Source organism: Neolamprologus multifasciatus, chromosome 17 (genome assembly GCF_963576455.1).
Source record: "Neolamprologus multifasciatus chromosome 17, fNeoMul1.2, whole genome shotgun sequence".
In the NCBI taxonomy this organism is placed as follows: Eukaryota; Metazoa; Chordata; class Actinopteri; order Cichliformes; family Cichlidae; genus Neolamprologus; species Neolamprologus multifasciatus.
The window spans coordinates 2,822,456-2,837,515 of record NC_140455.1 but is presented as its reverse complement, the minus strand read 5'-3'; the positions used below and the strand labels follow the sequence as shown (position 1 = coordinate 2,837,515).

The window sequence follows — 15,060 nt, the reverse complement described above, 5'->3', positions numbered from 1 at the left end:
GCCGTTAGAGTCGGCGTCTCGTCTGAAGTACGGGAGTCAATTAAAGTAACAAAAATAATTTGTGTCTAAAAGTGTGTTTGTGGTGTGTAGAAATTGCGGCAGGAGGCCGTGTCACGAATTGTTGCAAACTGTGAAGTCAATTGGGGGGTTTCATTTGGTTTTATTTTTTATGGGGAAGAGAAACTGCGGTATCCAGTCCGTGCCGCAGTTTGAATAATTCGTGAGGCAAATGTGGCGCGATCTGAAGATTGTGAGCCTAATTGTCCTAGTTAGGTTGAGGTGTATAAGAGCAGACGGGACCCGCTCTGTGTGCTGATCAGGGCGTTGTCCTGAATCAGCAGAAGTGTCTCGCAGAAAGTTGACATCTAAAGGTGATCAAGTATTCAAGTATGAATGGGGAATTTGATTGTGGACTGTATGAGAGCTGTTGGGGTGAAAGGAAAATGAGGTTGGAGGAGTGAGTTAACAGGTTAATGTGTGGGTGTAAAGCAATTGGGTAAAAAAAAGAGAAAGAAAATGATGAAAACAAAGAAAATAAAAAGTGTGGAAGTGTGAGTGGGAAATTGTCTCCAACTGCGGGAAGCAGTGACACTACAGGTCACCTTCTTCCCCTACTGGACACAAAAGAAAACATAATTTGGAGTGTTGTGGATGAAAATAATTAACAACAACATCAAGAAGATTTTTGTGTTTGCGGTTAAGACCAAATAAAAATTTCATTTTTGGGATTTAAAGTCAGTAGAGTTCAAAACAAAATAAGTAGAGATGTGTTGCTTTAGGAGTGATGAAAACATCTGGAGTCACAGTGAATAATGAAAGTCTCTCAGTCTGTCGATTACAGGTGGGGAACGGACCTGGATCAATTCTCCACGGGCAGCAGTCGGAAGAAAATTATAGGTTAAAATCATTAGAAACAAAAAAAATAGAAACACCCAGCCAGAATTTTTGGCTGAATTGTTTTGCAGCTTCCCGTCCTCATCCTGAACAAGCGAGCTCCAAGGAAGCTAATCTCTCCCTGAAGACACAGAGTGCAGTTCCAGAAGCACGAGCATGAACATCAAGTCCAAGACAGCAGTCCAAGAGACAATACCAGAGTTCTGAGCATAGAGGTCCAGCAGCACTATGGGCAAACGACATCAGAAAGAGAAGATCCACCATCTAGATTGGATGGATGGAGATGCGTTTCCAGCAAGCTGCAACCTCACTGTGTGTGAAGGACTTTTGAGAAGACTGTCTGAGTTTGACATTTGCCATGTTTGGAGCGAGATGGCAATGAAAGAGACAGTGGGACAAAGAGATACACGGGACAAAGCTGAAGAGAACTGACTGCCATTGGACAGAAAAGTGGGAGAGAAGAACGGAGAGAAAGGAGCAGAAGAGGACTGAGGCTGCTGTTTTAGTTTGGGGAATTAAATTGGGTTAAGGAATCCGGGGAGACAAACAACTGCCTGGAAGTGGAGGATTGACAGTGTCCAGACCACCACAAAAGGGGGAGGAAGACAAGCACTGAGGTATGCAAGTGTACTGTTAGAGAAAATGGAAAGGTGACACCACACATGCACATGATATGCACTAGAGATAACACACAATCATACATAAAGTGGCACACATCAAAAGAGGGTATTTGTAGAAGGGGTTAACAACACACAGTGTGGTTGCCGATGGTAACCTGCAAGCATTTGGGGTTTAGCTGTGCCTGACTATGACAGAGTTTTTCATTTAGATGTTTCTGAAACAAAATTTGGAGTGAACGGAGTTTTGTTTCAGAAAAAAGGGGGAAGGTGAATAAAAGGATACACAGAAATAGAAAATGTATTAACCCGACTAACACACACACACACACACACACACATGTAATGAAACTCATTAGGATCAAACACAATTTTAAGTAGGTAATACTGTTACCATCATCCTGTCTGGTTCATTGAGTGGGTTGAGAAGTGATACATAGACGACTGAATTAGTATTATTTTGGGGAACATGATAGCAGGGGTGAACAGAATCCTGCAGCCAGAGTTTAAATGAGTGAAACTAGCAGATTTTTTGTTTTGTTTTTGTTTTGTTTTTGTTTCTGAAGTATGGGGAAAGTTGTACCATGGCACCAAGTTTTAGATTTGGTGTTTTCTCACCTATAAGAGGAAGAATATTCTGCAACAAGTCCTACGACCAGGCTTCTGTATTTTTTATTTACTTATGTTTTTCAGTTTTATCTTTTATTTTTCATTTTATTTTTATTTTTTGAACAGTGCACTGATTTTTGTTTGTGAATTTCTTTTCTTTAAGCAGATCTGCACGTCGGGAATTAAAAGTGCTACATGTTGTCGAGAAAATTGTTGCAAGTGAGTTTCTCCACATTAAAATGGGCTCTGGAGAAAGCCACTTATTTGGGACAATTAGAAAATGAGAGTCCCTGCCTAAGAAGGATTCAGCGAGGTAATCCGACCTAAAGTTCTTCTTTTTCTTTTGAAATGACGTCATTTTGCTGAGGGTGGAGATCAAATGCGGCGATAGTTTCCACTATCAGCAAAGAAACAATGGATGAATGAATGGATGGAAATAAAAACAAACTGACTGACTGGTAAAAGCTGACAAGACTTGACCACGACTCAAAGTTAACCTCCACCTAGACAGGACAAAAGGGTGGATGAATTTATGTGTTTCTTTTTACATGAGCAGAAAGATGACAGCAACATCTGAGGTTGCGTGAGCTTTGGCCGTACCGATTTAACTTTTAAATGCCATTTTCTGTGTCTGTGCATCTACCAGGGGTGTGTTATTCATGGGCTTGTGTTGCTCACAGAGATCACTGTGAGAAAGTGTGTATACACCTGCGCAGCGCTAACATTTGCATTTTCTTTTCTACAGCATTACAGTTCTTCATGTGGTTTGATTATGTGATTTATAACAGGACAATTGGTTGATGTTTTTCTTCTAGAGGATTTCTGGGTTTATGTGTGAAGAAACTGTGTTTACAGGTTGTGAGTTGGTGATGCTGTTACACTGTGTTTTTGGGAAAATGTGAAGGTTACTTTGATGATGTGAATAACATGTGAGAAATTTCCTGTGTTGAAATTAGTGTCATTTCTTTCCACAGCTATGGATGGTTAACTTTATGGTCTTTTTATTGCACCTCTGGAACCTGTCGACCTGCGCCTGGTCACCAGGATGATCCGTTGTGTTGCTAATGTTTGTTTTTCTAAGAGTGCATGTAGAGGATTCACCTGAAGCGGACAAGTGACATGAGAAGAACAAATAAGAGATGCAGTGTTTGTGGAATAGTTTAATATGGGGCTCATTAGCTGGCCACTATTGAGCTCCTAGTAATATATGAGTGGAGTGACTTTGCTTAAGAGAAGTCACCGATTACATTAATGTTGACTGAGTACATGGGATGATCCATGTCTGAGGCAAATTATGGTAATAATTGTAGTTTAATGATTGGAGAAAACCTGCACATGATACTTGTCTTTTATGCTGAATACTTTATTACTCTTATGATCTATAGTTGGTTGCAAATGTGAAGTTGTTTTAACTTTAAGACTTTGTCTTCCAGGATACAGGCTCCAGGTGGAGCTGGGAGTTAAACAAGCTGAACATGTAACTGCTGATTAATGTTTTTACACAGGGTTACAGGTTGGAGTATGGCTGCTCCAAGTGGGAAACCCTGGAGATGTGCAACATTCTTGTACATGTCTCATTGGAGAGTTGACACATGGTGGAAGCCATGTGGGGAGAGGAGTGTTATTTTTTAATCTGTAGATGTCGTGAGGTGCCATGACGAGAAGGAGTGGCTGAGAGGATCGTCCACAAGATGGGAGCTGAGGCCAGGAGAGAGGCTTCAGGAGGATCAGAGATCATCTTCAGCACAGCAGACATAGCACAGAGAGCTTCCAGGAGATCAAGAGGTGCCAAGCTCCAAAAGTGACAGCGCAGAGGAAGTCCAGCGATGGAATTGTGATTCTGTGTGAGGCACAAATACTAGGAGACTGGGAAATAGTTGACACCACTTTTCCCAAGGATGAAGATCACCTAAAATGTGTCACTTTGCCATGCAGATTTGATGCTCTGCAGAGAAGCCTTCTGTGAGGGAGAGATGTAAACAGACGAGCCTTTTATCTACATTTAACTCATGTCAACTTCTCTAGGCTGGTTGAGGGGGAATTGGAGAGAAACGGTAGTGTTAGGTGTGACTGTTGTTATTGTAACTGTGATTTTTCTTAAAAGTGAATTGCCCAGAGACAGACTCAAATCAAATCAAATCACTTTTATTGTCACATCACATGTGCAGGTATGCTGGTACAGTACATGCGAGTGAAATTCTTGTGTGCGAGCTTCACAAGCAACAGAGTTGTGCAAAAATGCAATAACATAAAACAAGCAAAATATAAGAATGGCTAAATCTGAGACTAATAAATATATGTACAATATATAATAGTATATGCATTACTGGATGTGTATACTAAATGTGTTTTTCTACGTGTGTGTGTATACATATTTTACAAATTAAATAGAGTAAGCAATAAAATAAAATATATAAAAATATACAGAGGTTGGCAGTTGGACGTTGAAGTTCCAGTAGTGGAGGTGAGGTGTCTATGAAGTGTTCAGCAGTCTGATGGCCTGGTGGAAAAAGCTGTCTCTCAGTCTGAATCCATTCCAGCGACTCCACCATCACAGGCCATGATGAAGCGAACCAAACGTAGTGAAACAGGTAAATCAGATGAGTGTTTTGATTATTATGGCGGTATAGAGTTGGACTACGTTAAAGGGTCCACAATCTCGTATACATTTGATCTTTGTGCTGCCATTAAATGTAAGGGCTTGCTGAACAGTTGGGTCCAACACTTTAATGGCAGTACAAAATCGGATGGCGTTAGATATGTTGTTGGGAGAAAAAGGGGGCATCTGCGCGATGTTTGGGGATATCTATTGTACTTTTATTCCAAATAACACAGTTCCCGACGGCTCTGTGACCCGAGTTCTGGAAGGCCTAAAGACATTGTCCACCACAATGTATGAGCATTCAGGAGTGGATAACCCGCTGGAAGCGTGGATGACCTCTGTCTTTGGGCAATGGAAAGGTTTTGTTATGTCAATTATGGTTTCTTTGTCTGTTTTTATTGCAGTATTTTTGACATGTGGGTGTTGTTGTGTGCCTTGTATCAGAGCCTTGTTCTTAAGACTCATCAATCGTGCTGTGGGAGAATCTGATACAAAGGCAGACACCAGGATGCCACTTTTGGGAAATAGGGAGTCCCAGTATGAAAACATTATGGTGAGAGATTTAGTTTAGTTTTATCTGCCTTAGGGCAGATAAAAAAGGGGGACTTGTAGGAATGTTTAGCTTATTTTAGAGTTTAGAAATGTGTTAACATAGAATGTAGAATTATTGTAGAGACACTGACACTGCCCTCAATGTGATAAAGCCTTGACTGTGTCATGAACTTAGGAGTAGATTGTAGGAGACCCCTCCCCCAGTTGAACTGTGAAAGGTCTCAACATTTGACCTGGATAACTGTGGTCTGGAAGGGAGATGGGTTTTATGACCTCTAGGGAGTCACCTACACCCACAGTGTTTTAACTGTCACGCACACTCACTCACGTGCACACACATACACACAGGTATGCGTACACAGTCACACACGAGCACTCACATAGACACAGACACAGAGTTTGCAGCACACCGTGGCGGTTTTATGATGGGGACGCCTCTATAAAGCTGGCTGTAACTAACAAAGGGATGAAGATTTTGCAGAGGGACACACTGGCCTCGTCTTCCCTTCTAGAAGTGCATGCTTAAATGAAGATGAATAAAGTTTTGTGAAAATGACTACTGAGTCCGGTGCCGTCTCTGGATGCCTCGACGAATAAAAGAACAGGGGTAAAACTGATTTCGTAACAATACTCAAGTCAATGCGAGAACGAGGCGACGTAGGATTTTTAAATTGATACCATTAGTTTGAATCCTACAGGTAAAGTTTTCTGAAAATCTTGTGAATCAGTGATTCGTGAGATAAGGGACAAAACATGTTCGCCAGATAAAACCCAATTTTGGGGTTAAAAATATGCATACAAGTGGTACCCAACTGACTAAAAGACAAACCAAGGCAATGTTTATACAACAAAAGTATGATTTTGCATTTTTTTATACATATATATTTATTTTAAATGGTACAATACATTACCAGTACCTTAAAAATCCATTGTCCACAAGCAGGTGTGATAATATTAAAATACAGAAAAAAAATTAAAAGTAATGTAAAATTAAACATCATGGCTCTCGTCACTAAGTATTTAAGTCAATACCTTATATAATATCAAAATATGCTATTGAAAATGTATTTTTACATATTTTTTAAGTGATTAAAATTGTGTCCAGAGTTCATCAGATTTTTTTAAAAGTACAAAAAATTCATGAATTATTGTGGGCAGCTTACACTCTGAGGACCCCTTTACCACTTCCTGTTTGATACACATGCCATGAGCCCACTGCTGTGATAATTCTTTTATTTTTATTTCATTTATGACACACCTTTCTGATAAAACTCACAACCATAGTGCGTCAACACCAAAGTTGATGAAATGCAAGATGGCTTCTGTCAGACAAACGTGTTATGAGAGAGTCGGGTATTTTGTCAGCACCATCAGGATTTTTGTCTGACGGTGTTGACCCTTTTTTAATGGTGTTGACAAATGTCACAAAAGTGTGCTATTCATCGATTATATGAAGTTAATTTTATTAATATTTCAGTCATATTACTTCCTGTGTATTTTACTGATATTTCTGCTTTTCAGACGTGTCGAATATTATCGAATTTGCCTTATCTTGAATCTCATTGTTTATGTATACATTATTAATCCTGTAGGAAAATGCTTAGTCCTCTGCATTTAACCCATTCACTCAGTGATGCAGTGTGCAGCTACCAATCCAGGATAGCCTCTGTTCGTTGGATTTGAACACCCAACCTTTCGATCATGTGGCATCTGCTGAGCTAGCTGTGCCCCGAGCGCTGTTCTTTAAGTGATGATGTATGAATCCTGCTTCCGGGCCTAAACTGCTCTGTGTTTATCAAGCCTGTTGTGCTGTTAAAATGTTTTAATGCTTTTTATCTTGTTCTATTTAATCAGAACAAGCCCCTAAAAACAGTCAGTGATCACTGTCAACCTAACCATCAGAAACCCTTGCATTAACTTTTATCAAGTGGAAAAAAGTTAGCGTTCATCCTCCAGCTTCACTGTGTTTATGTTAATCTAACATAGCTGTGTCACTAGCGATCACCTAGTACATCATTATATACCAGCTAGCCCAACTTCAGTAACCCTACAAAAGTCACTGATGTTTAGTTTTCTGTCTTCATTTATGTTGGAATGTAGGTGGAATCCAGCGAGCTAACTTCTAACTCAGAGAAAAAATTAACAGCGAGCCTGAGTTGAAGAAAGAGTTTCTCATAAAGGGAAAGATGGAGAAATAGAGTGAAAGAGGGAAAAATAAAGAACATCAGTGATCTGAAAGAAAGAGAAAAAAGTCAGAAGAGAAGGTTTTGGAAACAAGCACAGAAACAAAAGGAGAGAAAGTCCAGCAGGGTCTAAACACACAACCACAGAGAACTTTAGGAATCGAGGAGCAGGCGGATACTTGCTGGTGAACGATTAAGATGTAGAACTTGACATGTGCAAAAACAGAATTGTTATTGTCAATGGAAAATTGTACTTAGTAGTCAGTATAATCTTTTAATGATATAAGTTTGCATATGGTAGAATACTGCATGTAATCATTTGTGTTTAGAAGTATATAGTTGGTGGCATATTGAAAGAATGTCTCAACCTAGGAGGTCTGTAACAACGTTGTGTACATTCCAGGGTGTTCTGGCGTTCACCCCCACATCCTAGGAGCACGGGAAAGGTCGTACCTTGTCTTATTGTTTTATGGTAGGATTAACGTAGCTATGTCAGTTTTAGTCTAAGTGCCCTTTTTTACATATAAATGAACTGTTGGATTTTCCAGACCAGCAGGTTAAGGGAAGAAGAAATCCACAAAAAGCAAAAAAACGCAGCTGGGAAGGGAAACGCAATCCCTCAGCTGTTACCCAGCTGAGAGCTGCCCTGCAACAAGAAATTACACTAACAAAAGACCCAAAGAAAAAATTAAAACGTAAGGAAGAGTATAGACCAGGGGTCGGCAACCTGCGGCTCTGGAGCCGCATGCGGCTCTTTTGTCCTTATACTGCGGCTCCCGGTGGTTTGGGAAAATAAATTATTAGTATTTAGCTGAAGTGTATTTTATTTGTGTTTAGTTCTTTTTTTAACTTGTAGTTCTAAATTGGAAGAGTATTGTGATTTTGAAATAAAAAAATAAAATTATATCTTTATATATATTATATATTTTTTCATCGCTCAAAATAAGCGTCACACTCGCGTAAGCTGGTGTACCCGCTGAAACGCCGTGCAGTTATCGAGACTTTCGACCCCAGGTAGGTCAGTTATGGATCTTCGGATCCACATTATGTCGGCAGCTCCACCGTGAACTATGTTAAAAACAAACACGCTCACGCCTCACAGATGATCAGCTTATAGTCCTGCGTAAAGATGAAAGCCCCGATCTGCAGACGCTGTGCGCAGAGGTTCGGGACCATAAGTCTTATTGTAAACATATCACGACAGACCCGACGATGTTTCCATCAACACGCTTTTCAGCATTTATTTATCAACCGCTTTTCACACACGGTTGCTGTACGCACACAGCCGGCTGTAGCTTTTCAGCTCACAGCCCGACAACACAACAGCAGAGAGAGCACAGACTTTAAGGCGGCGAGGCGTGATTGCGGGTGCCGCTCAGGTGCATCCGCCTCCCCTGAAGCAGCGCTGCAGGCCACGCCCCGCCACACACATTAACCAGGTAAAATACATATTTAGGCAGAATTTTGCAAATATCTATTTTTCATTTTTTAGCAGCATAGTGCTTTTTTTCCAGTTGTTTTTTAAAAGTCAGGTCAAGGCTCCAACAGCCCAAAGGCGATATAAGGATGGCAGCTCACAACAGTTTTTGTTTGCTGGATCATTTTAGTTCAGCGTCTTTCCTTTTGTTATATTTCTTTAAGAGTTCAAAATGTGTTAATTACATAAATAAAATGTAATTTTCTCTGTAGCACTTCATGAATTTCATAAGCAACACAGCTTAGTTGCTCTGTGGATTCTTTTACAAAGCTGTTAAAGACTTTTCTGTTCAAACAAGCTTTTTGTTGATCTACGTATTTTATATTCTTTACATTATTTACATTTGATCTTTTACATTGTGTATAATGTCTATTGATTGTATTGTTTATTTTAATATTTGTGTACAGCGCTTTGTGACTGCCTGTCTGTGAAAAGCGCTTAATAAATAAACTTTACTTACTTACTTTAGTTGTTCACACAAAGCATAAAGGTAAAAAAAAAAAAAACATTATATACGGTGTTATCTTCATTTTAGATTTCAAAAAGTATTTGCGGCTCCCAGTGTTTTCTTCTGCGTGGAAACTGGGTCCAAGTGGCTCTTTGGGTGTTAAAGGTTGCAGACCCCTGGTATAGACTTTTCCAAGTATGGGAAAACGAAACTGAAAAGAGAGCTGAAAACAAAAAAAGGAAAGAGGAAAAGAAAAAACAATTTAAATGTGCTTCCATTAAAGGATTACTACCACCCATTAGGTCTCATGTAGAAAAATATTGTGTAGCACAAGATACAGGTACAGTAGATGAGGCGCTTCAATATGCTGACCATGCACAGACAGTGAAAAAGAAAGTTTTCTCAGTTTTTGTCCTTGACGCTGACACTGTTCTCACAGCTCTCAGTGGAGGCTGCAGGGGAGGTTTCAGAGGCCAAAAGAAAGACAGAGGAATGCATAGTTGGAACAGCAAGAGGTCGAGGCAGGTTTAGACACACACCAAGCAGTGGTTTTAGCACTGCATGCTGGAGGTGTGGAAAAGAGGGACATTTTGTACGTGACTGTAAGAAACAAAGAAGCAGTTCAGACTAGGAAGAACATAATAATCCCTTGTCAAGTAAAAGATTAGAGATCAAAGTAGAAGTTTAAAAAGGGCTGGATACAGACCCAACTGAATACATATAAATATAAGAGGAATAAAGTAAACAAGAGGCTAAATTAAATTAGATGTATGTATGATGATGTATTCAAACTAATAATAGCAAGGATAACAACCTGTAAATTGGTATTAACAATGAAGCATAGTCGGGATGACGACCATGCCCAGAATGAATTGAATGAATGAAAGCAGATAATTCACACAAACACATTTTAAAGGAAATAGAGAGACGCATACGGTATATTAAAGTTGTGCCATCGTTCAGCCAAGGAAAGTGTGTGAGAAGGAAAATGTCTCCAGCTTGGGAAAGAGTGAAACTGCAGATCACCCGCAGCCCTTAGTGGATACAAAATAAAATATAAATAAAATATTGTAATATACTATTGCTGTTATATAAAAGTAATAGCATTAATAATGAAATAATATTAATAATAGGGGCACCTTAGTCAGTTATGATGTGAGGTGGATAATTGTTAAAAGCAGTCTGCATCAAGCTTAAGGTTTGCTCAAATTCAGTACAACGACATATGAGATGAAGAAAATAAAGAAAATATCTAAACTAATAAAGTGCATAAGTGCAGGTGACCTGCTTGAAAACCTGTCATCCTAGATGAGACATTGTTGAGATATAGAGCACACCTATACTAACAACTAATAAGCTAAAGCCTGTATACAACAGCTAAAGCTACAAGAGTGAGAAGCTGAATTAAATATGTGGTCACTGTAAGCTGATGAGCAAGTTACACATTTTGTACAGCAGGAGCTGCATAGGAACACATCAGAGGGAAGGAAACAGCTATTAAAGCTCAAGCACGCAGCTGTCTGTGGGCTCAGTTTTTCTTTCTTTCCCTCACACTTCTGATTTGTCTGATTTGTCTTTGGCAGCAGCCTTTTCTGCATCCTGACTTATGTGTGTAAAGCATTCATGCCGTCAGCAATTTGTTTTTGTTTTGTTGGTTTGAAAAATAAAAAAATTTGTGACCATACTTGTAGATCACAGTGACACATAATGATTAGGCATATGATTTACAAATATAGATGAAGTTTATTCTAAAGTTCAAAGAGAACAGAAAAGCATCTTCAGTTGTGTCTTGGCTGTTGTTCAATGTGTAGTGAGCTGAGGGTTTTTGTTTTGTTTTTATTTTGTTTTTTTGACGTGTTGCTTGAGTGAGGAGTACTGTGACCTCTGAAGTAGCTCTCAACATGCGATCTTGATGATGATAGGTTCAGAGCCAGCTGAGAGCTGCGTTGTCTGCTTTGTTTTAGGTGATAAGGCAGAAAAGTTCAAACTTAGTTTTTGTCTTTAAAAAAAAAAAGAAAGAAAAAGAAAGACGGGTTTTGTGTTTCTCAGTAAAGAACGACTACAATTTCATTTTCTGTTTTTGGGAAAGGAGAATTTAAAATAATAATAATAATAATAATAATAATAAAACAAAGAGTGATGTTTTGTTTAAGTGGTAAGTAAAGCTACTGCAAAATACCGTCTAGTGCATGATCTGCAAGCAATAAATGAAATCATCGTACTTATCTTTAAATTAACTCTAATCACGGAGACCTGAGGTCACATACTTAGGGCGCACCCTCTCAGGTGAAGGCAGAAAGTTACGAAACAAAAGGAAAGAAGCTATACAAAATGCGTCACAGCCACACCCTAAGCACACACATTCTTGCTAACTCCCAGTGAGCCTGAGTTATGACCTTGGCTCCTTGTTTTTCTGCATCCAACAAAGGTGGAGGTGACTCTGTGCTCTGTTGTCTCTACTATCAGAAAACAGTGTAACTCACTCACAGTAAGTCAGCAGTGTAGGATAATACAAACTTATCTAATGAATCTAATGATTTTCACATTCTTTTAACTCAGAAGTATGATGTGAACTAAAACTACACACTGATTACACAATAAGTATGATGTGGCCTACAGCAGTGTCATGATTCACTCGTTTTGATTACAGGTATAATGTAATATATAACAGCATAATAATCTCACAACTGCTACAAGCACATTTGCCTTTCTTAGCACACGTGAGAGAAAGGCAACTGTTAAGAAAATGCCCTTCTGGGTGAGACAGGCCCACAGGCCCTGCATGCAAGTGTACTAACACACATACATGCAATGAAGAACAGCTTACACTATAGCACACACTATACATGCACCTATATCTCTCATTGGTGTTAAAGCAAGAAAAACTCAACAGAATTTTGTTATCAAATGCTGAATCTCCAGCTTGCAGGACAATAGGTGAAACGTTTGTGAAAACTGTAGCATCCCCGGTTGAAAAGATGGTCTCTCAAACTGATGGTTCACAATCCTTTTATTAAACAGCCGTGTATGTGAACACACCGTAAGAGCTACAACATACAGAATAAAAGACTATTAGTAAATCAAACAGTGTGTTACCTTTAACCTTTTGACTTATTCATTATTCACAAATTAATTCTCTTTACCTTACATAACAAATAACACTAAAACTTGTAAATTATTGCATATAACAGTGAAATCGTTGCATCGCTGCCTAAACATGACGAGGTACATTAGCACCCTCTAGTGGGTGAAAACTTAGCCTTTATGCTTAGTAGTGGTCAGCAGCTATATGCTCCTAAAACAACAAAATGCATATCTACAGGACAAACTTTGTTACAAACCTTGTTCCCTCATCAACCAGGTGCTAAGAAACTGCTTTCAACTCAGTGTTGCACCTTAACAGCCGTTCTTTTTCCCATTCCCGTCCATTAACCATAGAGCACACCTTCTCTCTGTGCATTAAAACTCGCGCCTCTGCCATATGGTTTACGCCACTTGATTTACCTTGTCGCTCTGTGACTTTCAAAATAAAAGCATCCGCTCCAACAATATAATAGTCACTCATAACTTTACAAAACACTTTACCAAATATTAATGAGGTCATTTACAAAAACAGAGAAGAAAAAATAAAAATACAGAGAGAATCTGGGATGACCAAGCAGTAATCAGACAATAGATTTAGTTGGTAATGGCATGGCAGTCGACTGGACCAGCGCAGACACGCTGCAGGACCGGATGCGCTGTCTACACCGGCTCGCTCTTCCCCTTTACCCGCCCCTGTTGCTTGTCTTGTGTTTCTTTGGTGTATTGATAGTCATGTGCTTTTTGTGCTGAGGTGTTTTTTCTGTTATCAAACTGTTCTCCCACTAGGAGCTCAGTCTGAGTGGAGTTTTTTTTCTCCTCCTCTTACCTCATGTTATGTATTTTCGTTGTTTTTTCCCATCAGCCGACCTCTCTGACATGACTTCCCAATGTGATGTTTGTGTGTAAAGTTGGTCAGAAGGTTCCTTTGTAAGTGTGCATGCACCATTAGCGTGCTGCCTGCTGTAACCCTGATTTCCTTCGGGATTAATAAAGTATTCTGATTCTGATTAATACATTGTGACATGCTTTCAGTCTGATTGATGCAACACAAGTAATTTACTGTATGAAGGAAATTCTCTTTTGTGATAATATTTTGAACGTGCATTTCTGTTGACTTGTCAACTTAGCGCATTATGAGCTGATATGCAAATTAGTTGATACTAGATTTGGAAAAATGACTGGATTATAAAATACGTGAATAAGATGTAACAGAGGGTTGAAATTAGTTTCGTATTTCTAGTGTGTGGAGAAAGGTTTTATCATGGCACACATCTGTTTACATGGGAGAAAACTCCTTATGTGATACGACATTTAGCAATTTGCAAATGTGCAGCACATCAGAAGGATGACTCTGAAGTTACAAAGGGAAACAATTTTGCTGATAAAGCTGCAAAAGCAGCAGCCGTAGCAACCACAGTCTTATTAACAACTCATGAAAACCACACCATCCCACTGTCTGTACTGCAGGATGAAACACGGAGCAGTACTAGAATAGAGAATAGAATAATCCTTTAATTGTCCCACAAGGGGAAATTTGGTTGTAACAGCAGCCAAAAAGACACATATACAAACAAATAGGACACAGAACAGAAACATTTACATATTTACATCAAGGACAGTGGTTACTATATACAGAGAGTGCTGTGCAGTTATTGAATTGAATAAAAATAACTACAGATAAGACACTGATACTGATACTAGACACTGATGATATAATGAAAATAGCAGGAAAACCCATTCTTCCCAAATCATTACACAAAACAGCCGCTCTATTGAGCCATGGTTTAAGCCACGTCTCAACGGGAGGGATGATCTTTATAATAAACCAACAATTCTACACTGTAAATTTTGAAACTTCAGCAAAAGAATATGTGAGAACATGTATGACATGTCTGTGAAGGTTCTCAGTCATCCAGGTCATCGTAGTCAAAGGAGCTTGCAAAGAAAAGCGTCTGGACTTCTTTAAGTTACTTGAAGACGTTTCACTGAGCCAAGAGCCAAGGTGTGAAACTGGGTGTGGGTCCCAATCAGCCAGAGTTTCGGGTGAGTTCATTGTGAAACCTGGCCCCACCTTATCATGCGAATTCCTGAGGTCAGATGGCCCAGGGTGTGAGTGGGCGTTAAGGCGTCTGGGGAGGGAACTCAAAACTGGATTATAGATGGCCGAGAGTTGGTGTCGTAAACCACCGCCTCTGTTCAAAGATGGTCGCTCACAGTGGACATAGATGCTTCTTTCACTCCTCTTTCAAACCATCTGTCCTCTCTGTCCAAAATGTGAACATTGGCATCCTTGAAAGAGTGACCTTTATCCTTAAGATGCAGATGGACAGCTGAATCTTGTCCTGTGGAGGTGGCTCTTCTGTGTTGTGCCATGCGCTTGTGAAGTGGCTGTTTGGTCTCTCCGATGTAGAGGTCTGGGCATTCCTCGCTGCACTGTACGGCATACACCACATTGTTAAGTCTGTGTTTTGGCGTTTTGTCTTTCGGGTGAACCAGTTTTTGTCTGAGTGTGTTGCTGGGTCTGAAGTACACTGGGATGTCATGCTTGGAGAAAACCCTCCTGAGTTTCTCTGATACACCGGCTACATAGGGGA

General features: G+C 39.6%; 2 long non-coding RNA genes across 2 annotated transcripts in view; both read right to left on the bottom strand.

Moving 5' to 3' along the window:
* The window catches only part of LOC146498715 (uncharacterized), a 74,869-nt gene extending 66,855 nt beyond the window's left edge, over positions 1 to 8,014 (bottom strand). The window contains exon 1 of the long non-coding RNA XR_014870112.1: positions 6,851 to 8,014. This is a non-coding gene — a long non-coding RNA (uncharacterized LOC146498715). The remainder of the gene's footprint in view (positions 1 to 6,850) is intronic.
* A 4,360-nt stretch (positions 8,015 to 12,374) lies between these two features.
* On the bottom strand, positions 12,375 to 12,937 carry LOC146498714 (uncharacterized). Its single transcript, XR_014870111.1, has 2 exons — positions 12,724 to 12,937; positions 12,375 to 12,429 (listed from the first exon to the last, which is right to left on the bottom strand). It is a non-coding gene; the product is annotated as an uncharacterized LOC146498714 (long non-coding RNA).
* Between the last annotated feature and the right edge of the window lie 2,123 nt (positions 12,938 to 15,060).